At 41.9% G+C, this 18,634-nt stretch overlaps 1 protein-coding gene across 18 annotated transcripts in view; it reads left to right on the top strand.

Annotated features, from left to right (window-relative positions):
• Cyrib (CYFIP related Rac1 interactor B) overlaps positions 1-18,634 on the top strand; it is a 127,535-nt gene that overhangs the window by 50,517 nt on the left and 58,384 nt on the right. For 3 of the 18 annotated variants that reach the window (XM_074069221.1, XM_074069218.1, XM_074069219.1), the window contains exon 1: positions 8,275-8,504. The exons of 12 other annotated variants lie outside the window; for them this stretch is intronic. The gene's annotated coding sequence lies outside the window, so the exon portion shown is untranslated. Of the gene's footprint in view, positions 1-8,273; positions 8,505-9,107; positions 9,127-18,634 lie in introns of those variants that run through there. 3 more of the 18 variants (XM_074069225.1, XM_020167038.2, XM_074069215.1) reach the window with 3 other exon arrangements.

Below are 18,634 nucleotides of genomic sequence, written 5' to 3'. Positions count from 1 at the left end.
CCTGCAATGAGCCAGGCATTGTTTTGGGGGCTATGAACATACCAGAGAACAAACCAAACATCAATCCTTGTTTCATGGAGCTTAGATCTCGTTCATGGAGACAGACAATAAACATCATACAAATTATATCAGAAGGTATTAACTTAAGGAAAAACAGTAGCATTAAAGAAGATTGGGAATATTAATTTATAAAAATTTGGTGGGAAAAGTGGCTCAAGTGGTAGAGTACCTGCCTATGTCAAAATGAGGCCCTGAGTTCAAATGCCAGCACTGCCAAAAAAAATTTATGAAATATTTTTGCATGTTTCTACCATCTTTCTATGTACCTACTAGTTATATATTATCCTTGATGTCAGTGGATTGTAATTTAATTAGAACCTTTGGACTGACTATAATTTTAAATCTGGAGAGAACTTGTAAGTCACTGAGCACAAACCCTTTATTCTGAGGTAAGGAAACAGGTCCAGAGAAAAGAAATGACTTGTTCAAGATCTTATAGCCCTTGAGTAGCAGAGAGGACACTTAAATTTTAGTTAAAATGGTTTTCATTAATTCTAAAGACAGTTCTTTCAGAACCCTACTCTGTTGTTTCCTTATTGTGGGAAATTTAATTTTTTCTGGTTTTTATTATAAATAACATTGTAATGAGCAACTTTCTATAAATACCATCTTAATGAAAGTGGGACGTTTACCCATAATGAAAATAATAGAAAAGTTTGTACTTAGTGAGCACTTACACTTGCCAGGTACTGTGCTAAGTGCTTTTCATGAAATAGCTTACTGTCAGAAGTAATTTATTTTCCTCTTGGGTACAGAGGAGAAAATCAAGAGATTCACATGTAGGCCTGGCTGAGCCCAGCTTGACTCTCAGCCTCTGTGACCTGCTGCCTTCCAAGTTTAAATATTAAAATAGCAAATGTCAAAACCCATCACAATCAGTGACATACATTTACTTAAGAGCTTACCAAACACTTAAGCATTGTCCAGCTTTTGCATGTCAGGATTAACTATAGCAATTGCTGGTTTATTGTGGCCAAAAACAGTTTGAATATTGGCAGAACATGTGAATGTTCTGTTATTTTGGTCAATCTTTTCAAAACGTGATGATTATTATTCGTGATTATTGTGCCTAGCTTAGAGACGAATAGTGTAGTATTTTAGATGGTTGGGAAATTTAGTTAATGTTTCGTGAAAGAAAAGAAGAAAGGGGGAGGGAGAGCAAGAAAGATAGAGTGATTTGTGCAAGGGCCAAAGCTGCTAAGACCTGGGCAGAATCCTATCTCTATTTCCTAGTAGCTTTGTGACCCTCCTCAAGATACTTGAACTCTTTTTCTCTCGTGTTTTTAAACACGAGGAGTGTTCAAAACACGAGTAAAATCTCTTTCACAATGTCATTGTAAGGCTTGAGTTATAAATCGGTAGAAATCAGATTGTATAATATCAGCAGAAACTAAGCAATTAATCACAGGATTTGGCAGTAATAGTTCCTTCTGTTATGTTTCAAACCAAATCCTTTTCTCTTTCTTCCATTCATGATGTTCTGTGAAATACACAAAAGGTCTTTTGAAGATGGTATTGAAAAATTAATGATCCTGGGTACAATTAGGGATTCTTTTTCACTATAGGTAAAGCTTTCATTGAACTCTGGTGGTGTGCTGTGTAAGGCGGGTAGAACAGCAGAGATTAGCCTCTGTTTGTTTTTGGGGTCACTGTGGGATGAAGCTAAGGCATGAATGGCCTACCAGCCTTTCTCTCTTCCATTGCTCTGGTGCCATCTCAGTTTTATGGTATCTTGTCCTCTCCTTCAGGTGATTCCCTCTCTGTGCCTTTGTCCTTGTTGGTGGAGGACATGTGACTGTCAGGAGCTAAAAATGCCAAGTGGGCAGTGCTTGGTGCTGCTGAGCCGCACAGTGGGCTGAAAGAGCCATTTGTGGGAAGGGCAGCACATCCTGAGCCTGCCCTTTTGGGTTTTTCTGCTACCAGCAAGCTGTAAGTGGAGCCCTCGGCGCTGAATGGTGAACTGCTTACCACACCAGTAACTCCTGGACCAGTCCGTCCCTCCTGGGAGAACCCTTGCCTTGGGGGTAGGGGGTAGGGCTTAGGTCACAGAAGTGAAGGCATGTGCAGAAAGTCTTTCCCTCTTTTTCCAATTAAAATCTTGGCACAAAAACACACTTGTCATCCCTGTTCCCTGTATCAGCAGCAGATTCTCAATTTCAACTCCAAGGCATCGCCTTCACTTCGTCGTACTTCAGCTTTTCCGGCTGCAAGCAATTTTGCTTCTCCAATTGACGGGGACTCTAATAAGTCCAGGTGGTGAATGGGCGGTGGGGAGTATGATTCTGTGAAAATACAAACACTGTCAGAGGGAAGTACTGTGATAAAACACTTCACTTTGCCATTCTTGACCTTGAAGAAACCTCCCTTTTAGCTTAACTCAAGTCTTTAAAGACTTTGTGGTGCGAACACGCAGTGGAGTGTCACGTGACTTTTAACAATCATGAAGCTACTTTTACCTTTTTTAAGGAAGCATGGCTAAGATCTACGGTGAGGTGGAACCCAGAAGATTACCATTCAAATACGAGCCATTTTTATAAACGTGTACGTTATCTTTATGTAGATAAATGAAAAAAACATTTGGAAGGGTGTCCTCATGGTGTGCATGGTTGGATCATGAGTATATTTTCTTCTTTTTGCTCATATGTATTTGCAAGATTTTGCTGCAATCAACATGTATGACTCATATCACCAGGGTGAGAAAAGGTGTAGGGTGCTGAAGTACCTCATTAATTGCCTAGGCCTACCTTTTAATCATTCCCCATATTTATGGAAGGTCTTCTTGGGCTGGGTGGCAATGGCTGGAATTGAAGTAGTTATGATAGCCCCAGTCTGCCCTCACAGCTGACATTTTTAAGCTGAAAGATATATTAAAACAAATCACAGGTTGTGAAGGAGAGATGCTGTGAAGGAGAAAACCTTTGAGGTGCTAGGGAATGAATGAAGGAAGGTGGAGTTCATCTTTAGGAAGGAGGATGAGGAAGACCACTTGGAACCTGAAAGTAGAGAAACAGCTAGGGAAGAGAGAGTGTGTTTGAGGTCCTGAGAAGCCATAGCCAGTGCAGTGCTCCAGGCCCTTTTTCCTGCTTGCAGTTCTCTAGAAAGGCTGGGGAAATGCCCTCCCTGTGAGGAATGTGTTCCATTTGGAAATGTGAGTGAAAGCTCATGGATAGACGTTTTAAGTCAGGGAAGTATAGCCATAAGGATAACTTTATGGCTCCTGGGGGATTGGTTAATGCTTTGCTAAATAACAGGAAGGTGTGGAGTTTGATTTGTTGGCTTCGTTCTATGGTTCTGTTGGAATAGCAGGTCTGATGTCATCTTTCATAGTGGAGTGAGCTTCTAACCCTACCCCAGGAATTCCCAGGCCTCTTTCCCATGTCCTCTTCTGTACTCATTAAATATTCATTGGCTCCTCATTCATAAGGCAGAAGTGGTCTTAGCCATTAGCCTGGAACCCTCTCTGTGGTGGAGATGTTTGGAAGGAGCTCTTTCTTTAAGGATTCCTTGCTCAAGGAAGGGAGAAGCAGTTGATAGAACTCCTCCTGAATGCTAGATCAAGTAGTAAGACTAGAGGCAGAAGCCACAGGAACAATCCGCTATGTGCTTGTCCAGAATGTGTATTTAAGTTTAGGATGGCAGTGGTACTCGGTTTGGAATTCAGAGTCTAATGCTCTACCACTTGAGCCATACTCCCTGCACTTTTTTGCTTCGGTTATTTTTCAGATGGGGTCTCGTTCATTTTGCCTGGGTCTGGCTTCAGACCTCAATTCCTACCTGTGCCTTCTATCTCTGCCTCCCAGGTAGCTGGGATTACAGTTGTGAGCCACTGTGCCAGGATGTGGCAGAAAGCATTGGCAGAATCCACTGTAAGGACAATTGCGTAATGCAAATAAAGAACCATAAAAATGTTCAGATTCTTTGATCCAGTAATTATAATCTGAAGAATTTATGTGTAGGTCATCATTTATTTTAAAAAAGGAGAAACAAAACAGATATCTATAATGGCAGGAACAGTCAGTAATGACAGTGCTTTGAGGTCTGGATAGTATTTTCAAGTTTATAAGAACTTCGTGACATTTCTAGAAAGTGGATAGATTCTTATCCCCATTTCACAGATAGGAAATGGAAGTTTAGAGAGATCTGGAACCCTAGTGTATGCAGTATTGCTTGGTGGGCTTGGTCAGAAACTCTAGGTACATGGCAGGGAATCAAGAAAAAATAAGGAAGAAACCGAGACTGAAAACAATTACTGAGGTTAATCTCCTCCAGTAGTTTATAAATTTTATCTGAGTTAATTCTTACAACACACTTGTTGGGAAACTGGGGTTCCAAGAACAGAGCAGGTTTACAAACCCTGCCCAGGGTCTATCCAGAACTTGAGGTGGTTCAGCTCTGCCCTGTTGCCGTGTGCTTAATAAGAATACATTGTGGGATGAGTGAATGAATGATTGAATGAATGGATTGGAAAGGTTCATACGTGAGAACCAGCTTTTATAGAGAATTGGACATGAAAAGATTCCCATGGATGACTGGTTCTTCCTCACAGCTCTGCAGTGTCTACATGTAATACAGTGGTTCAAGCCTCTCTCAGGCATGCTGCAACTTTGCTGGCCCTAGAGGCCAATACTTTTCCAAAACCTTTTGCCTAAAGGCTCTTTTTCCTGGTTCAAGTCATCCCTTGAATGCCCAGAGCCCAGCAAGTGTAGGGTAAGCCAGGCCTGCAGGGTGTGGCTGAAAGAAACTGAACTATTTCAACATGATGAAATATTCTGAAGCTATTAAGATGCTAAATGCTTCCTTGTAGAAATATGAAAGTGTTAAGAAATAATTGAACGTGTCTGAAGATGCCAGTGAAAGCAATGTGCGTAAAAGGTCAGATCAAGAATGAAAACTGTGTAAAGTGGTTGGGTTTGGACAGCGTCACCATCCAATTAGTCTGATAAGCTAGGAACCCTGGGGTCACTCCCCTCAGTTGCTGTTTCCTTTTACCCTAGATTCAACCAGTCACAATCTCCTGTAGATTCTATAGCAGTATCTTAATTCTGTTGCTTATTTTTCACTCCTCATTACCAGATTTTTTTTCTCCCAGTGCTATTCCCATGGCCTTGAGAAAGTTAGGCCAGAGCTCTACCATTAAGCTGCACCCCAGTCCCAGGCTATCATTATATCATCATTTCTCACCTGGACACATCTATAGCCTCTTAGCTAGTCTCCTGGCCTCCATTCTCTTTGCTACTGCGGCCCATGTTGGATACTGTGATCCAAGTGATTTTGATAGGAACATATCTGATTCTGTTTCTCCCTTGTTTACAAGCTTCTTAGTTTACTTGTTACTGCATTTAAGAGTCAAGTACAAATACTTTAGCATAGCTCACCACCCCATTCTTAACTCTAGCATGTCACAGACTCTTTGTCCTCTGCACCTTTTTTTTCCCCTTTTTTTCTTGTCCCTTCCCCAGTCTCTTCAGGACCAAGCTCAAAGGTCCCAACCTCAGTGAAGCCTTCATAGCTGTCCCAGGGAGAGTTGGTTCCTCTGCCCTCCTAAATTACAACAAATCATGCTGTGTTGTAATTATGAAGTTACAGCCCCTCCAGAGCAATGACCTTGAGTCTTACTGCCCTCTACCCCAGACCCTCAGCATAACTCGTAGGACTTACTAGTAGGGCAAAAAATATGTGTTGATTGAATGAATCAATGATTGAGCGAAACAATTTATCCCTTATAATGTTTTAAAGTTGATTTAATAGTAAATATAAAATTTCAAAGAAAATAGCAATTAAAGAAAGCAATAGGATCTCTTGAAATGTTGCAGAGTAGACAGCAGCAGTGCAGTGTAAATGGAGAAGCAGACAAACTGAAGAGCTGACAGATTGGGTTCAAGTCCTAGCTCTGTCACATACTGAGCCTCGGATACTCATTTATGATATGAAGGTAATAACAATACCATATGGGAAAAACACAGGAGGAAATGCAAATCCAGGAAGGGCTCCGTACAGTGATGGCACATTGTACAGATCACATTGTCATTGAAAGCCCAGTGCTCTTGTGTATACATCTATCTGTTGTTCTTCTGCTTGTTTTTGCAATCTAAAGCTTCAGCCTCAGCTGAAATGTGATTACACTCATGCAGGATGATGAAGAAAGAGTCCTGGAAGAATAAATTCAGCACTTCTTGAAGGGGATCATTTTCTTTGCCAGCTTCCCCATATAGGGTAGTGATAGAGCTTGCTCCTGCATCTCACAGGCCAGAAACGGGTCTCAACCTGATAGGGAGAAAGGTGCTTCTGAGAGAGCTGTCCCATGCTTTGCACCAAAATTGTCCTGTTTCTCTCTTATCACTCATCAATGGACTGTTGCCTTTGCTGGGCTATAAGCTCCTCAGGCTGGTATCACTTCTGTATTGCTCCCCAGAGATAAAATTTGTACGAGTGAATGAAAATTGTTGGGCACCAGAGTTCTACTCAGTGTAAAAGGAGAGGTTCCTCACAGAGGAAGCTGACAGCTGCAGTAATGATCTCCCTGTAATTGAAAATACTCAAGCTAACCTGATGTTCAGATGCTGAAGATACCAGGAGAGAGATTTCTGCTTTTGCTGGGAAGTTGGAGTAGAGGTGTGTGGTTGCTCAGACCTTGTGTCTGTGCAGGTGTATGAGATGGTGAATATACATGGACCAGTGGATCCAAGTGTGTGAGACAAATGAATTGCAAATACAGTTCTGTCAGCGTCTAAATTTGTAAAACACAACTCCCTCAGTTTAAGCAAAATTGATGAAAATTATAATAGATACAATATGGGATCCTAAGTTCTCCTGAAGGGAAAGTAGGGTAAGGTCTGAGGCCTAGGACTCTTGCCCTGAAAAATCTTCCTAGTTACCGCATAACTCTCTTAATACATTTATATATAATATGGTACCATATTGCATATCACGTGTTTTCCATGTAACTCAAGAGGAAGCCAGGTTTATACAAGGCTCAGGCACCTCTTCAGTATTGGTGGCAAGGAGTGATTTATTAGCCACATATACTAAGGCTAATAGTTCTTGGGATGGTCCCTGTTTGACAGGGAGAGTTTATGATTAGGGCTTCATAGTATAGGCTCCCTGGGTTCATAAGTCATATGATTTCTGAGATAATGTGCAAATTTGTGTTCATATATGCATTTGCCTGGGGAGGAAAGTCCATACTTTTATGGGATTTTCAGTTGGGCCTTGACCCCGAAATGTTTAGAACATTTGTTTTTGCAGTCTAAAACGTCTACAGCTTCAGCTCCAGAATATTTAGTGATTTGCTTGCTAAAATGGTGATCAGGGAGGGGCAATGATATTTATCTGTTACACATTTACTGCTAATGAAAAAAAAAAACTCGGATTTTCTGACGGGATTCGAATGAGCTAGTAAGGTGAGATGTTCTGGTTTTGTGTGTAAAGTGAAGTGAGCATTTATGTTGTAAGAGTGACAGGGGAATTAGGGAAGTAATTAAATGGCAGCTACTTCTGCCACATCCAAGTTCTCTGCCCACTCGACATTTCTGCCGATTCGACCCCAGAACAAGTCTGATTTATCTGAAAGTGCTGTGAATGGCAAGCCACATTCTCAAGTGGAGTCTGATTTCTGTTCTCATACTGATCAGTGAACACCTCCCAAGGGCGTCTCCGCGATACCATCGCAGGCGATAACGGTGCATCTCCGGGCTCTGGGGAGCCTGCCAAATGCCTCTGCCGCATCAGGTAGCGCGAGTGAGGCTCGGTACCTGGCCCGAGGGGAAAAGGCATGCAGCCAGGAGCTCCAGGTGTGGGGTGCAGGAATGTGGCACCTCGCTGGGTTCAGCACCGAGCCCTAGTCTGCCAGTCCGGAGCTCCAGTTCTTGTCCTTCCGAGCTCGCTGACCTGAAGCAGATCACCGCCACCTCTGAACCTGTCTTCCATCTACATAGTGAGACCCTAACCACCCAGAAGCTATCTCGGTGCGGAGGTGCTGTCCCTTTAAGGAGGGCGGGGGAGAGGACGAAATGGCCGCGCCCCCTGGCTCGCCCGGCCGCCGGACCACCTGTCTTCGGCCTTGCCCCGCCCCTTTCTGGAGGGGCGGGGGAGAGGAGGGGGCGGAGGAGGGCTGAGGGTTTACCTTGAGGGGCGGGCGCGTGGCGCATGCGCACGGCCGGACAGGTCCGCGGCGCCCTCACTTCCTGGCATTCCCCCTCCCCCCTTCGCCGTTACCCTGTACATCCGGGTCACTTGCCCTCCCCGCTCTAGAGTCGCCGCTGCCGCTGCCTCCGCCTGGCTCTTCGCGGCTCCGCCACAGGGGCAGGTGCGGAGGGGCTCCCGGTCCGGCCGCTGCCGCTCCCCCGCTCCGGGCCCGGGGCTCCCCCTAGCGCCGCTGAGGAGCCGCCGCCGCGGCTCGAGGAGGGCGGAGGAGCGGGGCTGAGAGCTTGGAGGCTCGAGGGAGGGTGAGTGATTGATTTTGACCATTTTCCCCGGTGCCTTACACCCCCTCGCGTGCCTGGCACCCCGCGACCCCATTTTGGTGGAGAGGCCGGGGCGGCGGGGCCCGCGGCTTCCTGTGTCCCGGCACGGTGGGCCTGGCCCGGCGCCCGCCCCCGGCCCCCGGCCCGCGGCCCGGCCTGTCCGGCGCTCATTCATTCGGATCTTCTTTTTCTTCCTTCCGCCGGGTCCTTCACTTGCACTTCCTCGCGCGCGCTCGCCGCCCCGAGTCCTGCCGCCGCCGTGACCTTTGGCTCCCCGGCAGGTTTCCGCCAGCTAGCGGCGACCTCCGTCCCCACCCAGCTCTTCTTCCCTTCGCTGTGTTGGCGTCCAGACCCACACCCCCTTGACCCTCGGAGTCCGCCACGCCTCGGCGCGACACCCAGCCCCCGGGGTCACGGGCCTTGAAGTTAGTGTCCCTGTCGCTCGCGTCACCTGTGCGGCCGGACCTGCCAGCTGGGTGGACCTTTCAGTCCTCGGTGTTTAAAGCCCAGATGCTCGGTCCTAGGGTGTGGTCCAGCACCCTCAGTTCCTCCTGTAACGACCCAGATCGGTGACAGGCAGACTCGTGGAAGTGACCGTGGCTCTGTGAGTGTGTGCTCACCTCATGGCTTTTCTAGGCAGTACTAAATATCTCTGTGCCTTCTCTCCCCCTGTATTTCGATGAGTTAATTTTCCCTGAGTATGAGATTTGACAGACTGTTATTTCTGTTGGTTCCATAACTGAGTTGCAGCATTACCTGTTAGTACTGTTTGCTGGGGAGACTTTTTCTTTTCTCGTGTCAGCAGTATTTACTGAGTGCCCCCTGTGTGCGAAATGCCCATGGAATGCCTGTACACTTGCAGCACCACGAAATGCCCTTCTGGATAAGGTGAAGAGTTTTGAAATCTGTCTACACTTTTTCCCCCTCCTGTAAGGTCATTGACGTTGGCGCTCTAACTCGAGTTCACTGCTGTGTGAGAGATGTACAGCTTTTGTTTTAGTCACGCAGTTTGGCAGTAATTTTCTTGTAGCTGAGGGAACTTCCCTCTCTTACGGTGTTTGGAGCCTTACTGCAAATGGAGGAAAAATACACTGATCCTTTTAATTCTTTAATTGTATTTAATAATAGAAACAGAAGCTTTGTGTCTAGAATGACTTGATAATTGGAGCTTATTTGATAGCCTGTTTGCAAAATGTCGCAGTTAACTAAAACTGCCTAATCGGCGTTCATAATGAAAAATGATCTGACAGCACTTTTTCCCTCCCTGTGACTTTCATAGTTCGTCATAAGAACTCCAAGGGAGGTTCTTCGTTCTGAAGCACACCTTACCTGCACGTTGGTATTGTAATGTAATGCTGTCAATATAGGCAGCAGTATTTTTTTCAGCAGTCCTTTTTTGTGGGGAGCTAGGTTTTAAAAAGGCACTTGGTCGGTTGTCTCTTAGGTTTTGGATAACCACTTGAGCAGTCAGAATTTTTCACTCATAGGCAAGATTACAGATTTCTTTTGGCAGCTCAGTTTTGCTGAATAATTTCAAAAATTCTTTAAAACTATGAGGGAGAATGATGGAGAGGATGAATCTAAGATATATTGTAAGCATATATGTAAAAATCACAATGTATCTATCCCCCCTCACAACTATTATATGCAAAAAAATTCTTTAAAAACTTCAATAGTGATGTAGTTGCCAACTTCAATAGTGATGTAGTTGCCGCCAAAGAAACACGGCTTGTAAAATGTTGAATGTATGGTATATACTCTTATCTGTAATCCGGTAGAAGCTAGTTGTGGTTTGTTGTTGTTTTTTGTGGTACTAAGGATTGAACCCAGGTAGGTCATACCCACTACCTCTTTCAGCTATGCCCTCAGCCCTTTTGTTTGTATTTTGTTTTGAGATAGGGTCTCACTAATTTTACCCAAGCTGGTGTCAAACTCTTAATCCTCTTGCTTCTGTCTCCTGAGTAGCTGGGATTACAGGCACATATCACCACTCCCTGAAGAGGCTAGATTTTTCTTTCCTAAGAAAGTGGTTGGTTAATCAAAGGGAGATGTAATTAGTAAATTGATTGTAGGTGCCCCAGCAAGAAATATAATTTAAGTGCTGAGTAAAGCTAAGTGAGAGCAGTTTATGTTTGATAGATTACAGGTAATAGTTAACTTAAAGGAATTTAATTCGTTTCTCTGAACTTTCCAGAAAATAACTAGGCTTAAAAATAATGCATGTTAAGAAATACCACGCTTAAAATGATTTGACTCATAAGTAAAGGTCATATACCTTTACTTAGTAGATAACAATTGAAGTATAGAGAAGTACTTTTTTCTTGGAGAAAATACTGGATTATCACTTAGGAGATTACTTCACTCTTATTAAGTATTGATGCATTCAGCTATAAGAGCATAGAATTTTCTTTCACTGTTTAAGAAAAGCAAGACTGTAATATTTGAAGGTATTTAATTATGTTGTTGGTGGCATGCCTCCTGTTATTTTTGATCTTTTCTGGTACCACATCAGAGTTTAGCGCCTGCCTGGTACATAGTGGATGTTCAGTTAATACTTTGAACTGTTGAATGAATCACAAGGTCAGTGTCTTGGGCTATAACATCATTTTGTATTTATATGGCAAAAGTTTTAGAGAAAGAGTTGCTCAGAGCTTTAGTTTTCTCAAGTATCTTACATATTTTGAAGATTGCTATATCAGATTGTTTAAATTGTTTTGAAAGATTTTTAGGGGAGAAAGTACAATAGACATGTCATTTTGTGTTATGCTTTAGTTCCTATAATGGGTTTATTTACTTAGAATGGGTGTTTGATCTATGTATCTTGTCAGCACTCATGAACAATAGTCAATTCAGAGAATTTTTTTGTGCATTTTAAGTTTCTAAAAGTCAGCATACAAATTCTTGGATGCATGAGCTCATCCTGTACTGATGACTGCACTAAATTAGGTTAACTTTTCAAAGACTTGTTTTTCATATAGTTGAAATGGGAGGCATAATCCAATAATGTAAAGGTAACTTATTGTTTCAGTGGTGGTGCTGATGATAACTTCAATAGTAACTACCACTTGCACAGCGTCTACTCCTGGGCAGCAGTGCTCTTAAGACTGGCTTTAATCTTTACAACAACTCTATTAGGCAGGCATTAGTGTTCCTGTCTCACAGAAGAGAGAACAGGGTAAGTAATGTCACTGGTAGAGTTGGGTCCTGGCTCTTAATTATTGTACCGTGAGTTTGAACACCTACCCTACCCTAGATTCTTTATATATACTGATAGTTTTTTGAAAACCCTGAAAGACGTGGGTTAATTTCTAGATAATTCTTGATTAACATTGGGAAAGTGAGGCCCAGTCAGCTTATACAAATATACTTTTCTAGGTGGGATGAGAAAGACTGGCATTTGAAGCCTGGCCTAGATGCTCATCTTTATTGAAATTCGATGTCAAGGTGCTTGAGGTGTTAAATTTTACGTTATGTATTTAGAGGGTACACTTACAATAGCAAATGTCAGAACTTTTTCAGCTACCACACAAGATGGATAATGATCACTTATTCTGTACTCTCCTGTGAGCATGTACAAGATTATAATTTCCTACTAACTAGCCATAGTTTTGCACTCATGAAATAAATGTAATGCAAATGAGTGGCATTTGTAAAGATTCTTTCAATGAGGAAATCATTCTTAAACTTTTGATTTTTTAAATACATACATTTCTTGTATCATACTCTCACCTGGCCATGGGTGACAATGACTGTTGTAAGACATATCCTGTGGGTAGTTTTAAGTAAGAGACCTAATGCAAAGATGTAATCTTGTAACTACTTGCGGGTAGAGGTATAATATTGCATGTTGCATGGTACGCTTTGAATCCTGAACATGAGTTTTCTGTCCTGCAGTCATCTGTACTTGATGTATTCTGCTTGATGCATTTTGTATGGCATATGTTAAATCCTGGACTTGATTGTGTCTAGAATGCTTCTGATCATCGATTAGAATATTTTGAGGTATCCTGATTATATTGAATTAAACTACTTTAGGTGAAACATTCGCTGAAAAAAAGAATTGCAAGATATTCCCAGATGCTGTTGCTTGGGGATTATTTATGCCATTTTTCTGTTCTTAGTGTGGATAAGAGAGAATTGAATGAACTAATTTAAATAAAATCTGACATTCTAACTAGTTTAGGTCTTGAAGTAGATTTCTGCTTTTTTCTTTTGGCTGGGATTAAATCCAGGGCCTTCCACATGCTTGGGCATGTGCTTCACTGCTGAGCTACATCCTTGGCTCCCGTGAAGCATGCTTCTGTAGTTTGTTTGACTTGCACACTTTACTAAAGATTCTTCCCATTGTAAAATTCTGATGTCATATATATGGGGAAAAGTATTGGATTTAATTTCTGGTTCACTCTTGTCTGATAATGTGAAGATCCTTAGATTATAAAATGGGAATAACAGTGTGTCTGTTATAAGCCTTACAATACTGTTGTGTTGTGATTTTTTTTTTTAAAAGACAGAGTCTTGCTATGGAGCTCAGGCTGGCTTTGAACTTGCAAGCTTCCTTCAGCCTCCCTAGTGCTGGATTACAAGTGTGTACCACTATACCTACTGGCTACTATTGAGAAATTTTCATATTAATTTTCCCATGTAGGGAAGGCAGGATATTAAGTTCTGTTTCTTTGACACCTGGTCTGATACTTGACATGTGGATAGTCATTAATTAACCAAAGTTATTGAGCACATAAGCAGAGTTACATAACAGGGAATAAAACATTCACAGTCCCTCTTTACAATAGAAGATAGGCAAAAGCAAACAATGTGATTTAATAATAATATGGGTACCTAATCTTATGGAGTCAAGCTAAGGAGTCATACATTTCTTGTATGTAATGCTATGTAAATTAAGACCTAGGAAGAGGGAGTCAAAAAACTTGAAGATGAGAGGTCATGTTATGGAAACTCATGCTGGTTGTATGTGGCAGTAATGTGGAATGTGACAGAGAAGTGGCAAAGATGAAGCGAAAGTAAACTGGAAGGCTGTCTGCATGAGTCACATTAACAAGTTCGGTTCAGTTCAGATCAGAGGCAGTGGGGAAACCATTATAGGATTTTAACAGGAGAGCGTAAAATATTCAAGTTGTATTTTCAAAAGATTGTTCTGGAAGCTGGGTCCTGGCTTAGTATTAGAGCACTTGCCTTGCATGCAAAAGGCTTTGGGGTCTATCACTAGCACAAGGGTGTCAGAGTGGGAGAAAGAAAGGTTACTCTGCTTTCTTTTTCTAAACTTTTAAATTTGACATTTTAACTTTATATTTATTTTGTTTTTGAGGCAGGGTCTCGCTCTGGTGGGCCAGCCTGGCCTTGAACTCCCTATGTACCCCAGTCTGGCCTCAAACTCAACTGTAAGCTAGGCTGGCCTAGAACGATGATTGTCCTGCCTCAAGCTCTTCAGTGCTGAGATTGCAGGTATACATTGCCACGTCCAGTTCTGTCTGCTTTTAGGGAATTGATTGAAGTGAAGTAAGATTACAATAGGGAGATAGGTTAAGGAGCCATTGCTAAAATCCTGGAAGGAATTGGTGGTGATCAGTGATGTAATTTATAAGGTTTGATGATATACTTAATGTGGGCTCCATGGAGCCTGTAACTTTGCTTTGGTTGGTAGAGTAGGGGATAAAGTTTCTCTCAATGGGCTCAGTGCCCATGTAAAGTTGAGGTACTGCTGCCTGGGGCTAAGGCTAAGCAGCTGCATTTTTAAGTAAGCATTTTCCATTGACTTACTGTGTTGTTAGTCATTGAGTATGAGCTAACCCACTCCAAAATAAGTGTATCAGGCAGGAGACTCAGGAGGCCTTCATGAATCAGTCTTTCAGTTTCCACAAAAGCCCAGAAGCAAGCTAATAGCTGCTTTTGAAAGAGGCATACCTGATGGCAGTATCAGGTAGGCAGAGCCCAAAATCCGAAGTCTCCTTCAGATTTGGCTGCCTCTCTTTGCCAGATGCACCAATGGTAAAATCATGAGTCACTGAGAGTGATAACTCAAAATGAGCATTAGGATTGTGGATCCCCCAAAGAAGCAGTTTTCTACATATACCCCTTTCCTGATTGGAAGAACTCTATCTGACACTTAGAGGGTGGGGAAGTAAAGCATGTGACACATCAATTCCTACTATATATTAAGATGTGGAAGTAATGACAGTACATTGAATTGACCCAGAGGACCCCACCCGTAAGTCACATTTGCTTTTCTCGCCCACTGGAAACCATGCCCAAATCCTACTAGCTGAATATGGATGTTGTAGTGTTCCAGGAGAACCATAAAATTTTGAGTTCCTCTTTATAGTTCCCTGGGCAGTGCCAGATGGGTGTGTATGCCTTTCAGTCTTTCTTACAGGTCTTCCTAATCATTTTTCTTCTAAGAGCAGAGTTTGGGGTTGGCAGCAGAGAGGGATTTAGGGGGTGTGGAGGGAGAGCAACTGTGCCAGTAATCAAGGCTTTGTATTTCTCCTGGTCATTCCCTTTCATCACCCATAGGAGATTTTAATGTTTTTGGTTCACCCAGGCACTGTAATTGATGGCAAGGCCATCATCATTTATACCATCTGTTTTAGTATAGGGGATTCCTTGGTTCAGCAATTCTGTTCCCTTTTACCTGGGCCACAAGCCTCGACTGATTGTCATGATACATCCCTCTTTCCACCACCCCAGAGGAGAGTGAATAACCAGTCTACTATTTGGGTTGCCAGTTTGAATTTCACTTCTCATGGCTCAGTTTCTAAACATTAATTCGCCTCCTGTTCATTGACAGGTAGACCAGTAGGGGGGTACGGGGGTTCTTTTTCCCACTTTCTCCCTACCACTGGATCATTCTCAGGTCCCAGGGTGTCTTCTCACTTCCCACAACTTAGTCCTTGGGGGGCATTTATCCTTTCTCTTACAAAGTTATGGCTCTGTCAGCATCCTAGTCTTAATGCCCAAGATGTTAAAAACCAAGTTAGTCTGAAATTACATCCTGTTGTAAGCTAATAACTTATTCTGATGGTTGCTGGTAGAAGTCCTAAGACCCTTGTACAGAGATGAAGGACAGTTTCTTCGCTATAATAGCAGTAGGCAGAATATCAGCATTTGTGCTAATTTTCTGAGCCTCATTCTACAGGGTGACATGAGGAGGACCAGGTAATACTTGCACACACAGTGGGCTGTGTTATAGCAGTGCAGCTCTGAATTAGGGAATCAGTATCTTTACAGGGAACTTACAGTAAGCATGCCTGTGCTTTGCTTTGGAGGGATACATTGTATTTCCTATCCTGGACAGTGAGCATGCCTGTCCTTTGTTTGGAAGGAGACTATTTTTCAAGGTTGTTTACTGTAGAAAAACACAGTCTAGAGCAAAGGGCAGTTGGTACCTCTTCTTGCAACACATGCAGAAGAGAGAGCTACTGAGAATTGTTTCCCCACATAGGTAAATTAGCCTTTAAAAAAATCTGACTTTAAAAAAGGTTCCTGGTAGGAAGTAAGAATACAGTACATATTCCAATTGGTATTTTATTTCCTTGATCTATTTTTTTTTGTAGCAACCTGTAAGTAATGACCATGGTAGGATTTGGTTAATTTTCTGTAAGGTAAGTAGATAGCTCCAGTGACATTTACTCAAAAAGCAATGACTGAGATGGTCAGAAATCTTACAGTTCAAAAAAGATTATATGTGGTCTTTAAGAATTTTAGGGACGTTAAATTAACGTGAAATATGAATGTACTGCCCTGGGGTGCAAGGTATGAGATTATTTTGCTTTTATTATATCAAACTACTAATCTTAACTTAAAATTCTTGCAAATTTTAAGAAACAATGTGATACTAATTCAGTACAATATTTTTAAGGGGCTGCTTGCTTGCTTTCTCTTTGAAGGACAGTATAGATTTAGAATTTGTAACAGAGACTAACATGGTGAGGGGGAGGTTTAAACTTGGATTTTTTCTTTTTCTTTTCTTTTGCAGTTAAAACCCCATTTTATCTTTTTATTCTTACAAATTTATCCTCCTCTTGAGTTATTTTCCTTAAGTATTTAAAAAATATTTGGAAAGTGGACTTTGCTGAAGATGATTACTTGCAGGTAATTTATTTTGTGTTAAAAATTACATACGTAATATCTTAATGATATTTCATAAATACATTTACCAAATTGTTCTTAAAAATACAGAGGTGTCCACTTCATTTATTCCGTTCATTTGAGTCAGAGCTAGCATGAGTATAGAGGCTCGGAAGTGTAAATCAACGCGGTAATGGCAGAGCCAGTTCTAAGTTCCCGATGGGTAAAAGTAGATGTTTAAGAATCAAGGAGGGAAGCATTTTGGAAATTGTCTTTTTGAAAACCGGGACTTCCTATGTTAAAACGTGAGTGTACTTTCAGCTTTACTTATAGAATAGTATGTTGAAGCAAGTCAACTATGTAGCCTGGGGTTGGCAGCTCTTTGAAATGGGTGTATCAGAGTTCTATGGTTTGTGTGTGATGGTGACAACTGGCCAATGTTCTGCTTTTGGTATGTAGTACTGGGCCTTAGTGGTCTACTAACATATTAAATATGTATCTTTTAAGAACTTTGTTTCAATTGATTATCAATGTTTTTTTAAAGCAACTTTAAAAAATAATGTATATTAATATTTTCGTTTTAAAAAAGCATTCTTAGTTTGCCTAGTTTGGGTAGGTACATAGCATATGTATTTAAATAATCTTTAAAAAAATCTGAACACTTCAAAATTCTTCCCAGTTGAGGTCTATAAGCAGAACTTTTTGTGAAATCCTTTCACTGCCTCCTGTGGTCAGTCCTTTTACTGATCCGTTCTCAGATCTTGTTGGAAGTGAATACTTTATTTTAAAAGTATAATAACTGAATTAAAGCATTATAGGAAAATGTCCTAAGTCACGAAGTAGGGCCAAACACTTCTGTCATAGCCCTAAGACAGTTTATCCCAGAAGTTTCCACCTGTATCAAGGTTCCATTATGTAAGCTGGTAAGACATGCCTGTAACCCAGGCCTGTAATCTTGGGAGGCTAAGGCAGGAAGATCAAGAGTCCAAGGTCAGCCTGGGCTGTGTAGTGAGACCCTGTCTTCCCTTCCAAAAAAAGAGGAAGTACTCTGCTAAAAAGCAGAAAATAAAAATCACATACAGCCTGATACAAGAGAGAAGTGATTTGTGTACAATTTTGGTATGTCATTTTTATAGATACTTTAATTTAGAACAGTTTGGTTATATCATTGATTTTTGGTTTTGACATCTAGAAAGAGCAAATACCTTCAGTAAACAGAATTATGTACTTTTTTCATTTTCTTTTTTATTGAAGTGTACTTTATACTTGAATTTTTTTCTTTTCCCTTTTTTTTTTTTTTGGTTGTACTAGGGTTTGAAGGCAGGAACTCTACCACTCTACCACCTGAACCCGCTTCCCCCCCTCCCGCCAGCTCCTAGTCCCTTTTGCTTTGGTTGTTTCTGAGATATGGTGTTGTTATTGCCAGCTGGACCTTGATCCTGCTACTTAATGCCTTCTGTGTAGCATGTGCCACCATGCCTAGCTTCTTTTTCTTTTCTTTCTTTTTTCTTCTTCTTCTTTTTTTTTTTTAAAGATGGGAGTCTTGCTTACTTTTTGCCAGGACTGGCCTTGACCTGACTCCTCCCATCTCTGCCTTCTGAGTAGCATGAGCCTCCATGCCCAGCCTGGAATCTTTGTTCTTATTGACTTACAAAGTTCTTTATATATTCTGGAGTCAGGCCCTTTTTTAGACACATTATTTGCAGTATTTTCTCTTAGTCTGTGGCTTGTCTTTTTATTTTGTTAATGATTTTTTGGGGGGAGGGTGGTGGTACTGGGGTTTCACTGCAGGGCCTGTGCTTGCTAGGCAGGAGCTCTACTACTTGAGCCATGACCCCAGCTCTTTTTTGCTGTAGTTATTTATTTATTTTTTGGATAGCATGTAATGTTTTGCCTGCAGCCAGCCTTTGACTGTGATCCTCCTACCTGCTCTTCTCACGTAGCTGGGACACAGGCGTGTACCACTGCCACCACCTGTCTTACTTGTTAAGATGGGGGGAGGGGGGACTCACTAACTTTTTGACTGACCT

Source organism: Castor canadensis, chromosome 3, assembly GCF_047511655.1.
Source record: "Castor canadensis chromosome 3, mCasCan1.hap1v2, whole genome shotgun sequence".
NCBI lineage: Eukaryota > Metazoa > Chordata > Mammalia > Rodentia > Castoridae > Castor > Castor canadensis.
Note: the sequence above shows the minus strand (reverse complement) of the source record. Positions and strands in the feature narration are given on the sequence as shown.